This window comes from Oncorhynchus mykiss, chromosome Y (assembly GCF_013265735.2).
Source record: "Oncorhynchus mykiss isolate Arlee chromosome Y, USDA_OmykA_1.1, whole genome shotgun sequence".
In the NCBI taxonomy this organism is placed as follows: Eukaryota; Metazoa; Chordata; class Actinopteri; order Salmoniformes; family Salmonidae; genus Oncorhynchus; species Oncorhynchus mykiss.
This window is the reverse complement of record NC_048593.1, coordinates 31,959,972-31,976,689: the sequence shown is the minus strand read 5'-3', so window position 1 is coordinate 31,976,689 and position 16,718 is coordinate 31,959,972. Positions and strand designations below refer to the sequence as shown.

Below are 16,718 nucleotides of genomic sequence, written 5' to 3'. Positions count from 1 at the left end.
AAAAAAGTGTTTAACAAATCCAAATATATTTTATATTTGAGATTCTTCAAAGTAGCCACCCTTTGTCTTGACAGCTTTGCACACGCTTGGCATTCTCTCAACCATCTTCATGAGGTAGTCACCTGGAATACATTTCAATTAACAGGTGTGCCTTGTTAAAAGTATTTCCTTCTTAATGTGTTTGAGCCAATCAGTTGTATTGTGACAAGGTAGGGATGGTATTCAGAAGATAGCCCTATTTGGAAATAGACCAAGTCCGTATTATGGCAAGAACAGCTCAAATAAGCTAAGAGAAGCGGCAGTCAATCATTACTTTAAGACATGCAGGTCAGTCAATATGGAACATTTCAAGAACTTGAAGTTTCTTCAAGTGCAGTCACAATAACCATCAAGCGTTATGATGAAACTGGCTCTCATGAGGACCGCCACAGGAAAGGAAGACCCAGAGTTACCTCTGTTGCAGAAGATAAGTTCATTAGAGTTGACTGCACCTCAGATTGCAGCTCAAATAAATGCTTCAGAGTTCAAGTAACAGACACATCTCAACATCAACTGTTCAGAGGATACTCCATGAATAAAGCCTTTGTGGTCAAATTGCTGCAAAGAAACCACTACTAAAGAACACCAATAATAAGAAGAGACTTGCTTGGGCCAAGAAACATGAGCAATGGACATTAGACTGGTGGAAATCTGTCCTTTGGTTTGATGAGTCCAAATTTGAGATTTTTGGTTCCAACCGCCAGTCTCTGTATGTGTGGTTCCCACTGTGAAGCATGAAGGAGGAGGTGTGATGGTGTGGGGGTTCAAGGCACACTTCAAGGCACACTTAACCAGCATGGCTACCACAACATTCTGCAGCAATACACCTTCCTATCTGGTTTGCGCTTAGTGGGACTATCATTTGTTTTTCAACAGGACAATGACCCAACACACCTCCAGGCTGTGTAAGGGCTATTTTACCAAGAAGGAGAGTGATGGAGTGCTGCATCACATGACCTGGCCTCCACAATCACCCCAAGAAAGGTAGAGGCGTGGATCAGAAAACCAGTCAGTGTATGGTGTGACGACCATTTGCCTCATGCAGCGTGACACATCTTCTTTGCATAGAGTTGATCAGGCTGTTGATTATGGCCTGTGGAATGTTGTCCCACTCCTCTTCAATGGCTGTGTGAAGTTGCTGGATATCGGCGGGAACTGGAACACACTGTCGTACACGTCGATCCAGAGCATCCCAAACATGCTCAAAGGATAACATGTCTGGTGAGTCTTCAGGCCATGGAAGAACTGGGACATTTTCAGCTTCCAGGAATTCTGTACAGATCCTTGCAACATGGGGCTGTGTATTATCAAGATGAAACATTAGGTGATGGTGGCGGATGAATGGCACAATGGGCCTCAGGATCTCGCCACCATGGGGCACTCTGTTCACAACGTTGACATCAGCAAACCGCTTGCCCACACAACGCCATACACGTGGTCTAGGGTTGTGAGGCCGTCTGCACGTACTGCCAAATTCTCTAAAACAACAATGGAGGTGGCTTATGGTAGAGAAATTAACATTCAATTCTCTGGCAACAGCTCTGGTGGACCTTCCTGCAGTCAGTATGTCAATTACAAGTTACCTCGAAACTTGAGACATCTGTGGCAGTGTGTTGTGTGACAAAACTGCATATTTTAGAGTGACCTTATATTGTCCCCAGCACAATGAGCACCTGTGTAATGATCATGCTGTTTAATCAGCTTCTTGATATGCCACAGCTGTCAGTTGGATGTATTATCTTGGCAAAGGAGAATCAAATCAAATGTATTTGTCACATACACATGGTTAGCAGATGTTAATGTAGCGAACAGTGATGTAATAAATGTGTGAAAATGTGTGCACATAATTTGAGCGAAATAAACTAGGATATTTTATTTCAGCTCATGAAACATGTGTCCAACACTTGTTGTGTTTATATTGTTGTTCAGTGTAGTAGTATAGAGTAAATCCTAACATAATTTATTTTCAGCCTGTATTTGTCAACACACAGTGCATTCGGAAAGTATTCAGACACCTTCCCTTTTTCCATATGTTGTTACATTACAGCCTTCTTCTAAAATGGATTAAATACATGTATTTCTTCATCAATCTACACACAAAACCACAATTACAAAGTAAAAACAGGTTTTTTGAATTTTTTGCAAATTTTATTCAAAATCAAAAACAGAAATATCTTTGAATAAACTGTACTGTAATATTTAAATAAGTATTCAGAGCCTTTGCTATGAGACTTGAAATTGAGCTCAGGTGCATCCTGTTTCCATTGATCATCATTGAGATGTTTCCTCAACTTGATTGGAGTCCACCTGTGTTAAATGTAATTGATTGGACATGATTTGGAAAGACACACATCTGTCTATATAAGGTCCCAGTGTTGACAGTGCATGTCAGAGCAAAAACCAAGCCGTGAGGTCAAAGGAATTGTCCGTAGGGCCCCCGAGACAGGATTGTGTTTACCAAAGGGCACCTAAAGGACTCTCAGACCATGAGAAACAAGATTATCTGGTATTATGAAACCAATATTGAACTCTTTGGCCTTAATGCCAAGCGTCACTTCTGTAGGAAACCTGGCATCATCCCTACAGTGAAGCATGGTGGTGGCAGCATCATGCTGTGGGGATGTTTTTCAGTGGCAGGGACTGGGAGACTAGTCAGGGTTGAGGGAAAGATGAACAGAGCAAAGTACAGAGAGATCCTTGAAACCTGCTCCAGAGCTCTCAGGACCTCAGACTGAGGTTCATCTTCCAACAGGACAATGACCCTAAGCACACAGCCAAGACAACGTAGGAGTGGCTTGGGACAAGTCTCTGAATGTCCGTGAGTGGCCCAGCCAGAGCCCGGACTTGAACCCGACCGAGCATCTCTGGAGAGACCTGAAAGTAGCTGTGCCGCGATGTTCCCCATCCAACCTGACAGAGCTTGAGAGGATCTGCAGAGAAGAATGGGAGAAACTCCCCATATACAGGTGTGCCAAGCTTGTAGGGTCATACCCAAGAAGACTAAAAGGCTGTAATCACTGCCAAAGGTGCTTCAACAAAGTACTGAGTAAAGTGTCTGAATGCTTACGTAAATGTGATATTTCAGTTTTTTTTAAATTAATTTGTAAAAAGTTTGAAAAAATAATTTCACTTTGACATTATGGGGTATTGTGTTGGGCAGTGACATTTAAAACATTTTATTTAAAAAACATTCAGGCTGTAACACAACAAAGTGTGGGAAAAAGTCAAATGCAGTGTGCTGCTTGCATGATCATGAGCAATTGTAGCCTATCATTTCACTTCCCCTGTGAGAACCACTGTGTCCATTACAATGTAGAAAAACACATATGAGCTATCTTTCAATAGTTATCCATATTACCAGAGCTTCATCTTATTCTTTCTAACTATTTGTATGGCAGATTTGTCTGCAATTTATGGAAGATGACAAAAAACTTTGGACATAACAATAGATGGCAAAGATAGGCCAGTGGTTTCAATCTGTGGAAACATTTTCCCTAAGTCAATGCTTATGACAAATCTAGCTCCAGATCCAGCCATAGAGCCAGCTAGTTAATCTTTTGAATACGGTGTAATAATAAAAAAAATCATCAACAGTTAATTAACATTAGCTCGCTAGATACAGTGCCTTGCGAAAGTATTCGGCCCCCTTGAACTTTGCGACCTTTTGCCACATTTCAGGCTTCAAACATAAAGATTTAAAACTGTATTTTTTTGTGAAGAATCAACAAGTGGGACACAATCATGAAGTGGAACGACATTGGATATTTCAAACTTTTTTAACAAATCAAAAACTGAAAAATTGGGCGTGCAAAATTATTCAGCCCCCTTAAGTTAATACTTTGTAGCGCCAACTTTTGCTGCGATTACAGCTGTAAGTCGCTTGGGGTATGTCTCTATCAGTTTTGCACATCGAGAGACTGACATTTTTTCTCATTCCTCCTTGCAAAACAGCTCGAGCTCAGTGAGGTTGGATGGAGAGCATTTGTGAACAGCAGTTTTCAGTTCTTTCCACAGATTCTCGATTGGATTCAGGTCTGGACTTTGACTTGGCCATTCTAACACCTGGATATGTTTATTTTTGAACCATTCCATTGTATATTTTGCTTTATGTTTTGGATCATTGTCTTGTTGGAAGACAAATCTCCGTCCCAGTCTCAGGTCTTTTGCAGACTCCATCAGGTTGTCTTCCAGAATGGTCCTGTATTTGGCTCCATCCATCTTCCCATCAATTTTAACCATCTTCCCTGTCCCTGCTGAAGAAAAGCAGGCCCAAACCATGATGCTGCCACCACCATGTTTGACAGTGGGGATGGTGTGTTCAGGGTGATGGCCTGTGTTGCTTTTACGCCAAACATAACGTTTTGCATTGTTGCCAAAAAGTTCAATTTTGGTTTCATCTGACCAGAGCACCTTCTTCCACATGTTTGGTGTGTCTCCCAGGTGGCTTGTGGCAAACTTTAAACAACACTTTTTATGGATATCTTTAAGAAATGGCTTTCTTCTTGCCACTCTTCCATAAAGGCCAGATTTGTGCAATATACGACTGATTGTTGTCCTATGGACAGAGTCTCCCACCTCAGCTGTAGATCTCTGCAGTTCATCCAGAGTGATCATGGGCCTCTTGGCTGCATCTCTGATCAGTCTTCTCCTTGTATGAGCTGAAAGTTTAGAGGGACGGCCAGGTCTTGGTAGATTTGCAGTGGTCTGATACTCCTTCCATTTCAATGTTATCGCTTGCACAGTGCTCCTTGGGATGTTTAAAGCTTGGGAAATCTTTTTGTATCCAAATCCGGCTTTAAACTTCTTCACAACAGTATCTCGGACCTGCCTGGTGTGTTCCTTGTTCTTCATGATGCTCTCTGCGCTTTTAACGGACCTCTGAGACTATCACAGTGCAGGTGCATTTATACAGAGACTTGATTACACACAGGTTGATTGTATTTATCATCATTAGTCATTTAGGTCAACATTGGATCATTCAGAGATCCTCACTGAACTTCTGGAGAGAGTTTGCTGCACTGAAAGTAAAAGGGGCTGATTAATTTTGCACGCCCAATTTTTCAGTTTTTGATTTGTTAAAAAAGTTTGAAATATCCAATAAATGGGGTTGCACTTCATGATTGTGTCCCACTTGTTGATTCTTCACAAAAAATACAGTTTTATATCTTTATGTTTGAAGCCTGAAATGTGGCAAAGGGTCGCAAAGTTCAAGGGGGCCGAATACTTTCGCAAGGCACTGTAAGGTTAGCATGCTAGCTAGCTACACTGACAGCTGTCTGTGCCCTATTTGTTCATGTTTATCAAATCCACATGGAAATTCCCACACCCAATTCGTGAAAATGTATAAGTAGCCTTCGTCATACTTCGGAGGTGGAACCTAAACTTGCATTTCTAGGACAGGAAATGACGTTGAAATAGTGGCGACAACCCATCTGGGGGACTCCTTTAAACATGCACCAGGCATTTCACACCCGCACAAAGGCTAAGGTGTGGGACTGACAGGTAGGCAAAGGGATCTGGAGTCAGTTGGGCGTTTCCTGCACCCCAATTACTGGGAACTGAATCATTCTCATAAGTGGTCTGACGTATGTGGTTTGACTGTCTGTTTCTGCTGTCTTGCCAACACTCTTTATCACACCCAAAATTCCATAAGGCAAAATAGCACACACACAATAGACGATTTTAGCATGTAAATCTTAGTGGGGCAAAACATTTTTTTTTTTTGATGCATGCCAGCAAAGCCACTACACGTCAGAATACTAAACAATACATTAATTGCACTATAATGGTGACAAACGGTGCCCACAAACTATCTGGGACTACATAAAGCTGTCCCAACATCAGCGCTTTCTATTCAGCACAATGGAGTGAATCCTTACAACTGCTACACCTGGCTATCAGCGGAGCCTTGTCTGGCAGCGAAACAGTTCATTCTGCCTTTAAAAAAAACATAGCTGTGGCTGACTTACTTAAACAAATGTGGTTTCTACTGACAATAGAGATGTACAAACTATGGCATAAGAGGATAAGAGGCAATTCATCATTGAGTAAGACATTTAAATTTTACTTTACTTTTATTTAACTAGGCAAATCAGTTAAGAACAAATTCTTATTTTCAATGACGGCCTAGGAACAGTTGGTTAACTGCCTGTTCAGGGGCAGAACGACAGATTTGTACCTTTTAAGCTCGGGGATTTGAACTTGCAACCTTCCGGTTACTAGTCCAACGCTCTAACCACTAGGCTACCCTGCCGCCCCGGCGAGCTAGGAAGGACATAGTCAATATAACTATTTGTTCAGCACTTTTAAAATGTAGAATTCAGAACATGGGCTGTTCATTCAGTATACACCTAGTTCAGAACTGTAGGATAAGTAAAGGGGGCATATAAGCAAACAATGAAAGCTCTTACAATATTCAATGATTACATTTCTCTAAAACAGGCTATAGGCTACATGTGCACCACCAATTCAGAACAATAGGCTAAGTTATGAGGGGGAAAGGGACCAAATTATTAGGGTGAGACATATGGGGTACTAACAGCTTACTACACAACATACACTTAGTATTACTTACTTAGCTACAGTGTACATATCTACCTGGCCTATTCCATCATTTATGCAGCACAAATAAGAAAATTGTCATCAAACTTCATCATCAAAGTCTGGCATTCTGTGGATGTATGGTGCTTTCAAGACAACTAAAAACTAAAAAAACAAGGTCGAATCATGGCCCATGATGTAGGATTGACAGAGTGAAAAGAATGAAGTCTGTATAGAAAACAAATATGCCAAACATGCATCAGTTTGTAGTAAGGCACTAAAATAATACTGCAAAAAATGTGGCAAAGAAATTAACTTTTGTCCTGAATACAAAGCATTATGTTTGGGACAAATCCAATACAACACACCACTGAGTACCACTCGCTATATTTTCAAGCATGGTTGTGGCTGCATCATGTTATGGATATGCTCTTCATCGGCAAGGACTAGGGAGTTTTTTTGTTGTTGTTGATAAAAAGACAGGGAATAGAGCTAGGCACAGCCAAAACCAGGAAAACCTGGTTCATTCTGCTTTCCTACAGACACTGGGAGACAAATTCACCTTTCAGTCGGGGCAATAACCTAACATTCAAGGCCAGATACAGTTGAAGTCGGAAGTTTACATATACCCATATAAATATTTAAACTCAGTTTTTCACAATTCCTGACATTTAATCCGAGTAAACATTCTCTGTCTTAGGTCAGTTAGGATCACCACTATTTTAAGAATGGGAAATGTCAGAATAATAGTAGAGAGTGATTTATTTAATCTTTTATTTCTTTCATCACATTCCCAGTGGGTCAGAAGTTAACTTACACTCAATTAGTATTTGGGTGCATTGCCTTTAAATTGTTGAACTTGGGTTAAACATTTTGGGCAGCCTTCCACAAGCTTCCCACAGTAAGTTGGGTGAATTTTGGCCCATTCCTCCTGACAGAGCTGGTGTAATTGAGTCAGGTTTTTAGAACTCCTTGCTTACACACACTTTTTCAGTTCTGCCCACACATTTTCTATAGGATTCGAGGTTAGGGCTTTGTGTTGGCCACTCCAATACCTTGACTTTGTTGTCCTTAAGCCATTTTGCCACAAATTTGGGAGTATGCTTGGGGTCATTGTCCATTTGAAAGAACCATTTGCGACCAAGCTTTAACTTCCTGACTGATGTCTTGAGATGTTGCTTCAATATATCCACATCATTTCCCTCCCTCATGATGCCATCTATTTTGTGAAGTGCACCAGTCTCTCCTGCAGGAAAGCACCTCCACAACATGATGCTGCCACCCCCACAACATGATGCTGCCACCCCAGCTGCTTCACGGTTAGGATGGTGTTCTTCGACTTGCAAGCCTCCCCCTTTTTCCTCCAAACATAATGATGGCCATTATGGCCATTTTTGTTTCATCAGACAAAATGACATTCCTCCAAAAAGTACTTTGTTCCCATGTGCAGTTGCAAACCGTAATCTGGCTTTTTTAATGGAGGTTTTGGAGCAGTGGCTTCTTCCTTGCTGAGCGGCCTTTCAGGTTATGTCGATATAGGGCTAGTTTTACTGTGGATATAGATACTGGAGGAAACAGGTACAAAAGTACCTTCACATGGTCCTTTGCGGTTGTTCTGGGATTGATTTGCACTTTTCACACCAAAGTACTTTCATCTCTAGGAGACAGAACGCGTCTCCTTCCTGAGCAGTATGACGGCTGCATGGTCCCATGGTGTTTACACTTGCGTACTATTGTTTGTACAGATGAACGTGGTACCTTCAGGCATTTGGAAATTGCTGCCAAGGATGAACCAGACTTGTGGAGGTCTACAATTGTTTTCTGAGGTATTGGCTGATTTCTTTTGATTTTCCCATGATGTCAAGCAAAGAGGCACTGAGTTTGAAGGTAGGCCTTGAAATACATCCACAGGTACACCTCCAATTAAATTATGTCAATTAGCCTAAGTCATCAGAAGCTTCTAAAGCCATGACGTCATTTTCTGGAATTTTCCGAGCTGTTTAAAGGCACAGTCAACTCAGTGTATGTAAACATCTGACCCACTGGAATTGTGCTACAGATATTTTAATCTAGCTAAAACATGAACGGAAGAGTTACATTTGACAGTTTGGTGGTCCAATAAGTGAAATAATTTGTCTGTAAACAATTGTTGGAACAATTCCTTGTGTCATGCACAAAGTAGATGTCCTAACCAACTTGCAAAAAGTACAGTTTGTTAACAAGAAATTTGTGGAGTGTTTGAAAAACAAGTTTTAATGACTCCAACCTAAGTGTATATAAACTTCCGACTTCAACTGTATACACTGGAGTTGCTTACCAAGACGACATTGAATGTTCCTGGGTGGCCTAGTTACAGTTTTTACTTTAACCGGCTTGAAAATCTATGGAAAGACTTGAAAATGGCTGTCTAGCAATTATTAAGAACCAGAGTGATGTCGGAAACAATAGAGAGCGCTTTGACAGACTTTTAATGATAGTTTGGCAGCCTCTGCCGCTCTTTTGGTGCAGTGAGTTGTTTTCACATTTAGACACTGATTTGATGCTGGAGATAATGAATAAGAAGTTAGTGGTGTAGTTGCACTTCAATATACACTACCAGTCAAAGGTTTGGACACATCTACTCATTCCAGGGTTTTTCTTTATTTGTATTATTTTCTACATTGTTGAATAATAGTGAAGACATCAAAACTATAAAATGACACAAATGGAATCATGTAGTAACCAAAAAAGGCTCCTCTCAACAAAGGTTGCTTCTCTACCACACCCACAATAGAAGCACAATCATGGCCTTGGATTTGCAAGTGGAGGACATCTGTGAGAGGTCGCTGTTATGTCTGAATTCGACACAAAACCAACGAAGAAGTCTGCTGCAGTGTTAAGAGCACTGATGTATAATAATAACTGTGTCCAAGATGTCTGACAGTACATAGCCGCTGGAAGTAGTTTACGGGTTGGGGTGCTGAAGCTGAAAGAAAAATAATTGCCTGCCCTTAAGATGGCTACAGTATATCAGTCCACAAATTTGTGGACTAGTAAAGGCCCAGTGCACTAGTTTTGTGCAAAAAATGTAACTGAATATATTTGTATTTAAGTGTTTACCAGCATTTGTTTAAACATCCCAAGGAGCACTGTCAGCACTGTGCAAGCGATAATATTGAAATGGAAGGAGTATCAGACCACTGCAAATCTACCAAGACCTGGCCGTCCCTCTAAAATTTCAGCTCATACAAGGAGAAGACTGATCAGAGATGGAGCCAAGAGGCCCATGATCACTCTGGATGAACTGCAGAGATCTACAGCTGAGGTGGGAGACTCTGTCCATAGGACAACAATCAGTCGTATATTGCACAAATCTGGCCTTTATGGAAGAGTGGCAAGAAGAAAGCCATTTCTTAAAGATATCCATAAAAAGTGTCGTTTAAAGTTTGCCACAAGCCACCTGGGAGACACACCAAACATGTGGAAGAAGGTGCTCTGGTCAGATGAAACCAAAATTGAACTTTTTGGCAACAATGCAAAACTTTATGTTTGGCGTAAAAGCAACACAGCTCATCACCCTGAACACACCATACCCACTGTCAAATATGGTGGTGGCAGCATCATGGTTTGGGCCTGCTTTTCTTCAGCAGGGACAGGGAAGATGGTTAATAAAATTGATGGGAAGATGGATGGAGCCAAATACAGGACCATTCTGGAAGAAAACCTGATGGACGGAGAAGACCTGAGACTGGGACGGAGATTTGTCTTCCAACAAGACAATGATCCAAAACATAAAGCAAAATCTACAATGGAATGGTTCAAAAATAAACATATCCAGGTGTTAGAATGGCCAAGTCAAAGTCCAGACCTGAATCCAATCGAGAATCTGTGGAAAGAACTGAAAACTGCTGTTAACAAATGCTCTCCATCCAACCTCACTGAGCTCGAGCTGTTTTGCAAGGAGGAATGGGAAAAAATGTCTGTCTCTCGATGTGCAAAACTGATAGAGACATACCCCAAGCGACTTACAGCTGTAATCGCAGCAAAAGGTGACGCTACAAAGTATTAACTTAAGGGGGCTGAATAATTTTGCACGCCCAATGTTTCAGTTTTTGATTTGTTAAAAACGTTTGAAATATCCAATAAATGTTGTTCCACTTCATGATTATGTCCCACTTGTTGTTGATTCTTCACAAAAAAAAATACAGTTTTATATCTTTGTTTGAAGCCTGAAATGTGGCAAAAGGTCGCAAATTTCAAGGGGGCCGAATACTTTCGCAAGGCACTGTATATCTATCCTACCCTGCCTTTCTAAGGTCTCTGAAAGCAAAGTTAACAAACAGATCACTGACCATTTCGAATCTCACAGTACCTTCTCCGCTATGCAATCTGGTTTCCGAGTTAGTCATGGGTGCACCTCAGCCACGCTCAAGGTCCTAAACGATATCATAACTGCCATCGATAAAAGACAGTACTGTGCAGCCATATTCATCGACCTGGCCAAGGCTTTCCACTCTGTCAATCACCACATTCTTATCGGCAGACTCAACAGCCTTGGTTTCCCAAATGACTGCCTCGCCTGGTTCACCAACTACTTCTCAGACAGAGTTCAGTGTGTCAAATCGGAGGGCCTGTTGTCCGGAACTCTGGCAGTCTCTATGGGGTGCCACAGGGTTCAATTCTCAGGCCGACTCTTTTCTCTGTATACATCAATGATGTCGCTATTGCTGCTGGTGATTATCTGATCCACCTCTACGCAGACGACACCATTCTGTATACTTCTGGCCCTTCTTTGGACACTTTGTTAACTAACCTCCAGACGAGCTTCAATGTCATACAACTCTCCTTCCGTGGCCTCCAACTGCTCTTAAATGCAAGTAAAACTAAATGCATGCTCTTCCACTGATCGCTGCCCGAACCTGCCCGCCCATCCAGCATCACTACTCTGGACGGTTCTGACTTAGAATATGCGGACAACTACAAATACCTAGGTGTCTGGTTGGACTGTAAACTCTCCTTCCAGACTCACATTAAGCATCTCCAATCCAAAATGAAATCTAGAATCGGCTTCCTATTTCGCAACAAAGCATCCTTCACTCATGCTGCCAAACGTACCCTCGTAAAACTGACTATCCTACCAATCCTTAACTTCGGCGATGTCATTTACAAAATAGCCTCCAACACTCTACTCAGCAAATTGGATGCAGTCTATCACAGTGCCATCCGCTTTGTCTCCAAAGCACCATTTACTACCCACCACTGCGACCTGTATTCTCTCACTTGCTGGCCCTCGCTTCATATTCGTCGCCAAACCCACTGGCTCCAGGTCATCTATAAGTCTTTGCTAGGTAAAGCCCCGCCTTATCTCAGCTCACTGGTCACCATAGCAGCACCCACCCATAGCATGCGCTCCAGCATGTATATTTCACTGGTCATCCCCAAAGCCAATTCCTACTTTGGCTGCCTTTCCTTCCAGTTCTCTGCTGCAAATGACTGGAACGAATTGCAAAAATCACTGAAGCTGGAGACATATCTTCCTCACTAACTTTAAGCATCAGCTGTCAGAGCAGCTAACAGATCATTGCACCTGTACATAGTCCATCTGTAAATAGCCCATCCAACTACCTCATCCCCATATTGTTATTTATTTTGCTCCTTTGCACCCCAGATTCTCTACTTGCACATTCATCTGCTGCACATCTATCACTCCATTGTTTAATTGCTATATTGTAATTACTCCCTAATCTTACCTCATTTGAACACACTGTATATAGACTTTTCTATTGTGTTATTGACTGTACGTTTGTTTATTCCATATGTAACTCTGTTGTTGTTTGTGTTGCTTTATCTTGGCCAGGTCGCAGTTGTAAAATAGGCCTACCTGGTTAAATAAAGGTGAAATAAAAAATAATAAAAATATGTTTTCCAGTTTCTTGAAATAATTTGCAAATGCAACTGAAATTGTCTATTCGTTCCTTTAATGTTTTTTATTAGATGCTCTTATCCAAAGCAACTTACAGTAGTGAGTGCATACATTTTAATACTTTTTCATACTGCTCCTCCGTGAGAATTGAACCCACAACCCTAGTGCAAGCACCATGCTCTGCCGAGTGGCGCAGCCGTTTAAGGCACTCCATCATCAATGCAAGAGGCGTCACTACAGTACCTAGTTCGAATCCAGGCTGTATCATATCCAACCGTGATTGAGAGTCCCATAGGGCAGCACACAATTGGCCCTGCGACATCTGGGGTAGGCCAGCATCGTAAATAAGAATGTGTTCTTAACTGACTTGCCTAGTTAAGTAAAGGTTACATTTAAAAAAAATAACCAACTCATCACCACAAACCACTTGATGTCTCAATGTACTGAATTATTGTATTGTGCATTGTTTTTCTTCATGCTGATGGAAAATCTACAGGTACCAAACCTAGAAGACCAGCCTATGTACTGTACAATATAGTAATGTACAGTGTATTTACATCAAGTTATTTGTAATGATGCTAAATTATTACTGCACAAAAAGTGGTTGTTTTCCATGTTATCTGATCAAGAAAAATATTGAATGTGGATGTTTTGTGTCTTTGCCCATAACGTTACACCTTCAGAACAAGGTTCTTTCTGGATTCCATTAGAACGACAATCGCAGAGAAAGGAACAGGGCAACAACTCTTACAATTCCAACTATTGAATCCTGCAAGATATGTTTTTTAAATTTCCTTTATTGCCAAAGCAGAGATGCTGACATTTCTTTTGCCCGTGATACATCAGTATATATTGGTCTGCTAATACCAGTAAAAACCCAGCACTTTCGTGACAAATATACTTTTTTCAAATGTGTATTTTTTTCTATTCTGAGTTATCAGGGAGTTCTGCAGCACCCTCAGCATCCTACTTCTCATGGCTATACGTCCGCAATCTACTCACGTCAATGTAATCTACTCACGTCAAGGTAATCTACTCACGTCAAGGTAATCTACTCACGTTCGCATACAACAGTTTATGGACCATCTATGTCTGGGTTGCATCCGGTTTACACAGCCCAACCTCACACGCCCACTAGCACTCCTGCTGCGTTCAAAATAACTGGCAACTTGGAAATCTCTGACTTCCGACTTCTGTGGGTTCAAAACAACTGGGAACTCAGAAAGAAATTTGCTCTGACTGGGAAAAATCTATTTGAACAATCAACCAACTTGGATTTCCAGCTCAAGATCTTCGGGCCTCTTTCTAGAGCTCAAATTCTCCGACTGGAATATCACTGACATCATGATTTGACCTCGTATTTGTCTGAGTTCCCAGTTGCTTTGAAAGAGGCATCAGTGTGCACAGGGAGCAGCACGAGCAGTGATGAGGTCCTCAGGTAATGTGAAAACACGGCAGTGTCATGACTGTCCTGTAAGGATCGGAATGGGTCAGATCAGCTTTTCAATGGATAACTTCAACCAGACGAACCGCCCCTATTGAAGAACTCCAAAGAAGCAGCCTGCACAGGCGGGAGAGGAAGAGGGACGGATAAAACCAGCAATTAGGGAGTCCCCAATGTAGGTATCCATAGCTTCGGTCTCCGGTCCCGACAGAGAGTACAGACATCCCTCTTAGGCGGTGTGGTGCTAGGGAGAAGGTCAATAACGCAGTTATAGGGTCGTGTGGCGGAAGTGACGTGGTCCGGGCCTTGCTGAACACCTCCGGGGGTCCTGGTACTCCGCGGGAATGGTGGAGAGGACCGGGGCACCTTCCGAGCCCCCAGGAAGACGTCCCGGGGCAGGTTGTGCGGACTCCAGGCAATGGGCGTGGCAGAACGGGCTCCAGCCCATGATGGCACCAGTAGACCAATTAATGAGGGGATTATGTAATTGGAGCCAGGAGAATTCCAATACCACAGGAATCAGAGGGGACTTGATGAGCAGGAACTGGATAGCCTTGCTAAAAACCAGGAGGATGAGGAAAAAAAGATGCTGGGAAAAACCAGGAGCTGATGAGACAAACACTGGTAAGCTTGACAAACAAGACTAACTGGCATCAGACAAACAGATAACACAGGTATAAATAAACAGGGGATAATGGGGAAGATGGGCGACCCTGGAGGGGGGTGGAGACAATCACAAAGACAGGTGAAACAGATCAAATCAAATTTTATTTGTCACATACACATGGTTAGCAGATGTTAATGCGAGTGTAGCGAAATGCTTGAGCTTCTAGTTCCGACAATGCAGTAATAACCAACAAGTAATCTAACTAACAATTCCAAAACTACTGTCTTGTACACAGTGTGAGGGGATAAAGAATATGTACATAAGGATATATGAATGAGTGATGGTACAGAGCAGCATAGTCAAGATACAGTAGATGGTATCGAGTACAGTATATACATATGAGATGAGTATGTAAACAAAGTGGCATAGTTAGTGGCTAGTGATACATGTATTACATAAGGATACAGTCGATGATATAGAGTACAGTATATACGTATGCATTTGATGAGTAATGTAGGGTAAGTAACATTATATAAGGTAGCATTGTTTAAAGTGGCTAGTGATATATTTACATCATTTCCCATCAATTCCCATTATTAAAGTGGCTGGAGTTGAGTCAGTGTCAGTGTGTTGGCAGCAGCCACTCAATGTTAGTGGTGGCTGTTTAACAGTCTGATGGCCTTGAGATAGAAGCTGTTTTTCAGTCTCTCGGTCCCAGCTTTGATGCACCTGTACTGACCTCGCCTTCTGGATGATAGCGGGGTGAACAGGCAGTGGCTCGGGTGGTTGATGTCCTTGATGATCTTTATGGCCTTCCTGTGACATCGGGTGGTGTAGGTGTCCTGGAGGGCAGGTAGTTTGTGATGCGTTGTGCAGACCTCACTACCCTCTGGAGAGCCTTACGGTTGAGGGCGGAGCAGTTGCCGTACCAGGCGGTGATACAGCCCGCCAGGATGCTCTCGATTGTGCATCTGTAGAAGTTTGTGAGTTTGTGAGTGCTTTTGGTGACAAGCCAAATTTCAGGTTGGGACAAAGTCACGTAATGCCAGAAATATCATACACCAATTGTAATCGTCCCGTGTGATGCTGGTGTAGAGAGTCAGGCGCAGGATGGCAGATATGAGTCATCAATGTACTTTACTCAAAAATACACAGCAACATAGCGAGCCCACAAAAACGGACCAATGTACAATCACTCACAAACAAAACATGGGGAACAGAGGGTTAAATAATAAACAAGTAATTGGTTGAGTGAAGCCAGGTGTGAAAGACAAAGACAAAACAAATGGAAAATGAAAAGTGGATCGGCGGTGGCTAGAAGACCGGTGATGCCGACCGCCGAACACCGACCGAACAAGGAGAGGGACCGACTTCGGCGGAAGTCGTGACCAATAGTAGCGTCATATAATCTTAACTCATTTAAATATGTAACGCCTTAAAACAGTCATCTCAAACCTTAAAATTGCTCAAGCAGAATGTAGCAGAATGATCCCAGTAACTAACCCACTTTCATCTGTGTTGTAACTTTAAGCTAGCAAGCTACTTAACTGTTTGCTGGAAAAAGCACACTGTGTTATAAACTGGATGTCATAGTGTTAATTTAATGTTTCACTATTTTCCTCCGACAGTAGTGGCTGCTTTTCATTTCGGGTGGACGGGCTGCACCAAAAATTATGATCATGTCACATGTGTGCAGTGCACATTTCGAGCCAAGTTGCTTTGTCAATTGATGAGAACATCAGGAAGCTGATTCTGAAGACTGATGCTGTACCATTAACAGTGGATCAGTGGCTCTTGCAAGAACTGACCATAATGTAAGTATTACAGTTTGACACAATGGTTGCGGCTGCTTTGACTTGTGAACAGTATATTTTTCTGTAACTCCTGATAGTCACTATATGGTTTTTGTTCTTCCATCCCTAAGCCCCTTACATTGAGTCTGAGAATCTCCAACACACAGCTGACACAAAAGAATGGTGTCCACAAAAGGAGTTGCGGTGGGAAGAGTATTTGTCATTTACTGATGAAAATCACACTTCCTAATATTCCTAATATTGAGTTGCACCCCCCCCCCCACCCCTCTTTTGTTCTCAAAATATGGACTCTACAAGGTGTCGAAAGCATTCCACAGGGATGCTCGCCCATGTTGACTCCAATGCTTCCCACAGTTGTGTAAAGTTGGCTGG

At 42.1% G+C, this 16,718-nt stretch overlaps 1 protein-coding gene across 1 annotated transcript in view; it reads right to left on the bottom strand.

Annotated features, from left to right (window-relative positions):
• The window catches only part of LOC110510052 (spermine synthase), a 49,196-nt gene that overhangs the window by 16,111 nt on the left and 16,367 nt on the right, over positions 1-16,718 (bottom strand). The window lies entirely within an intron of this gene.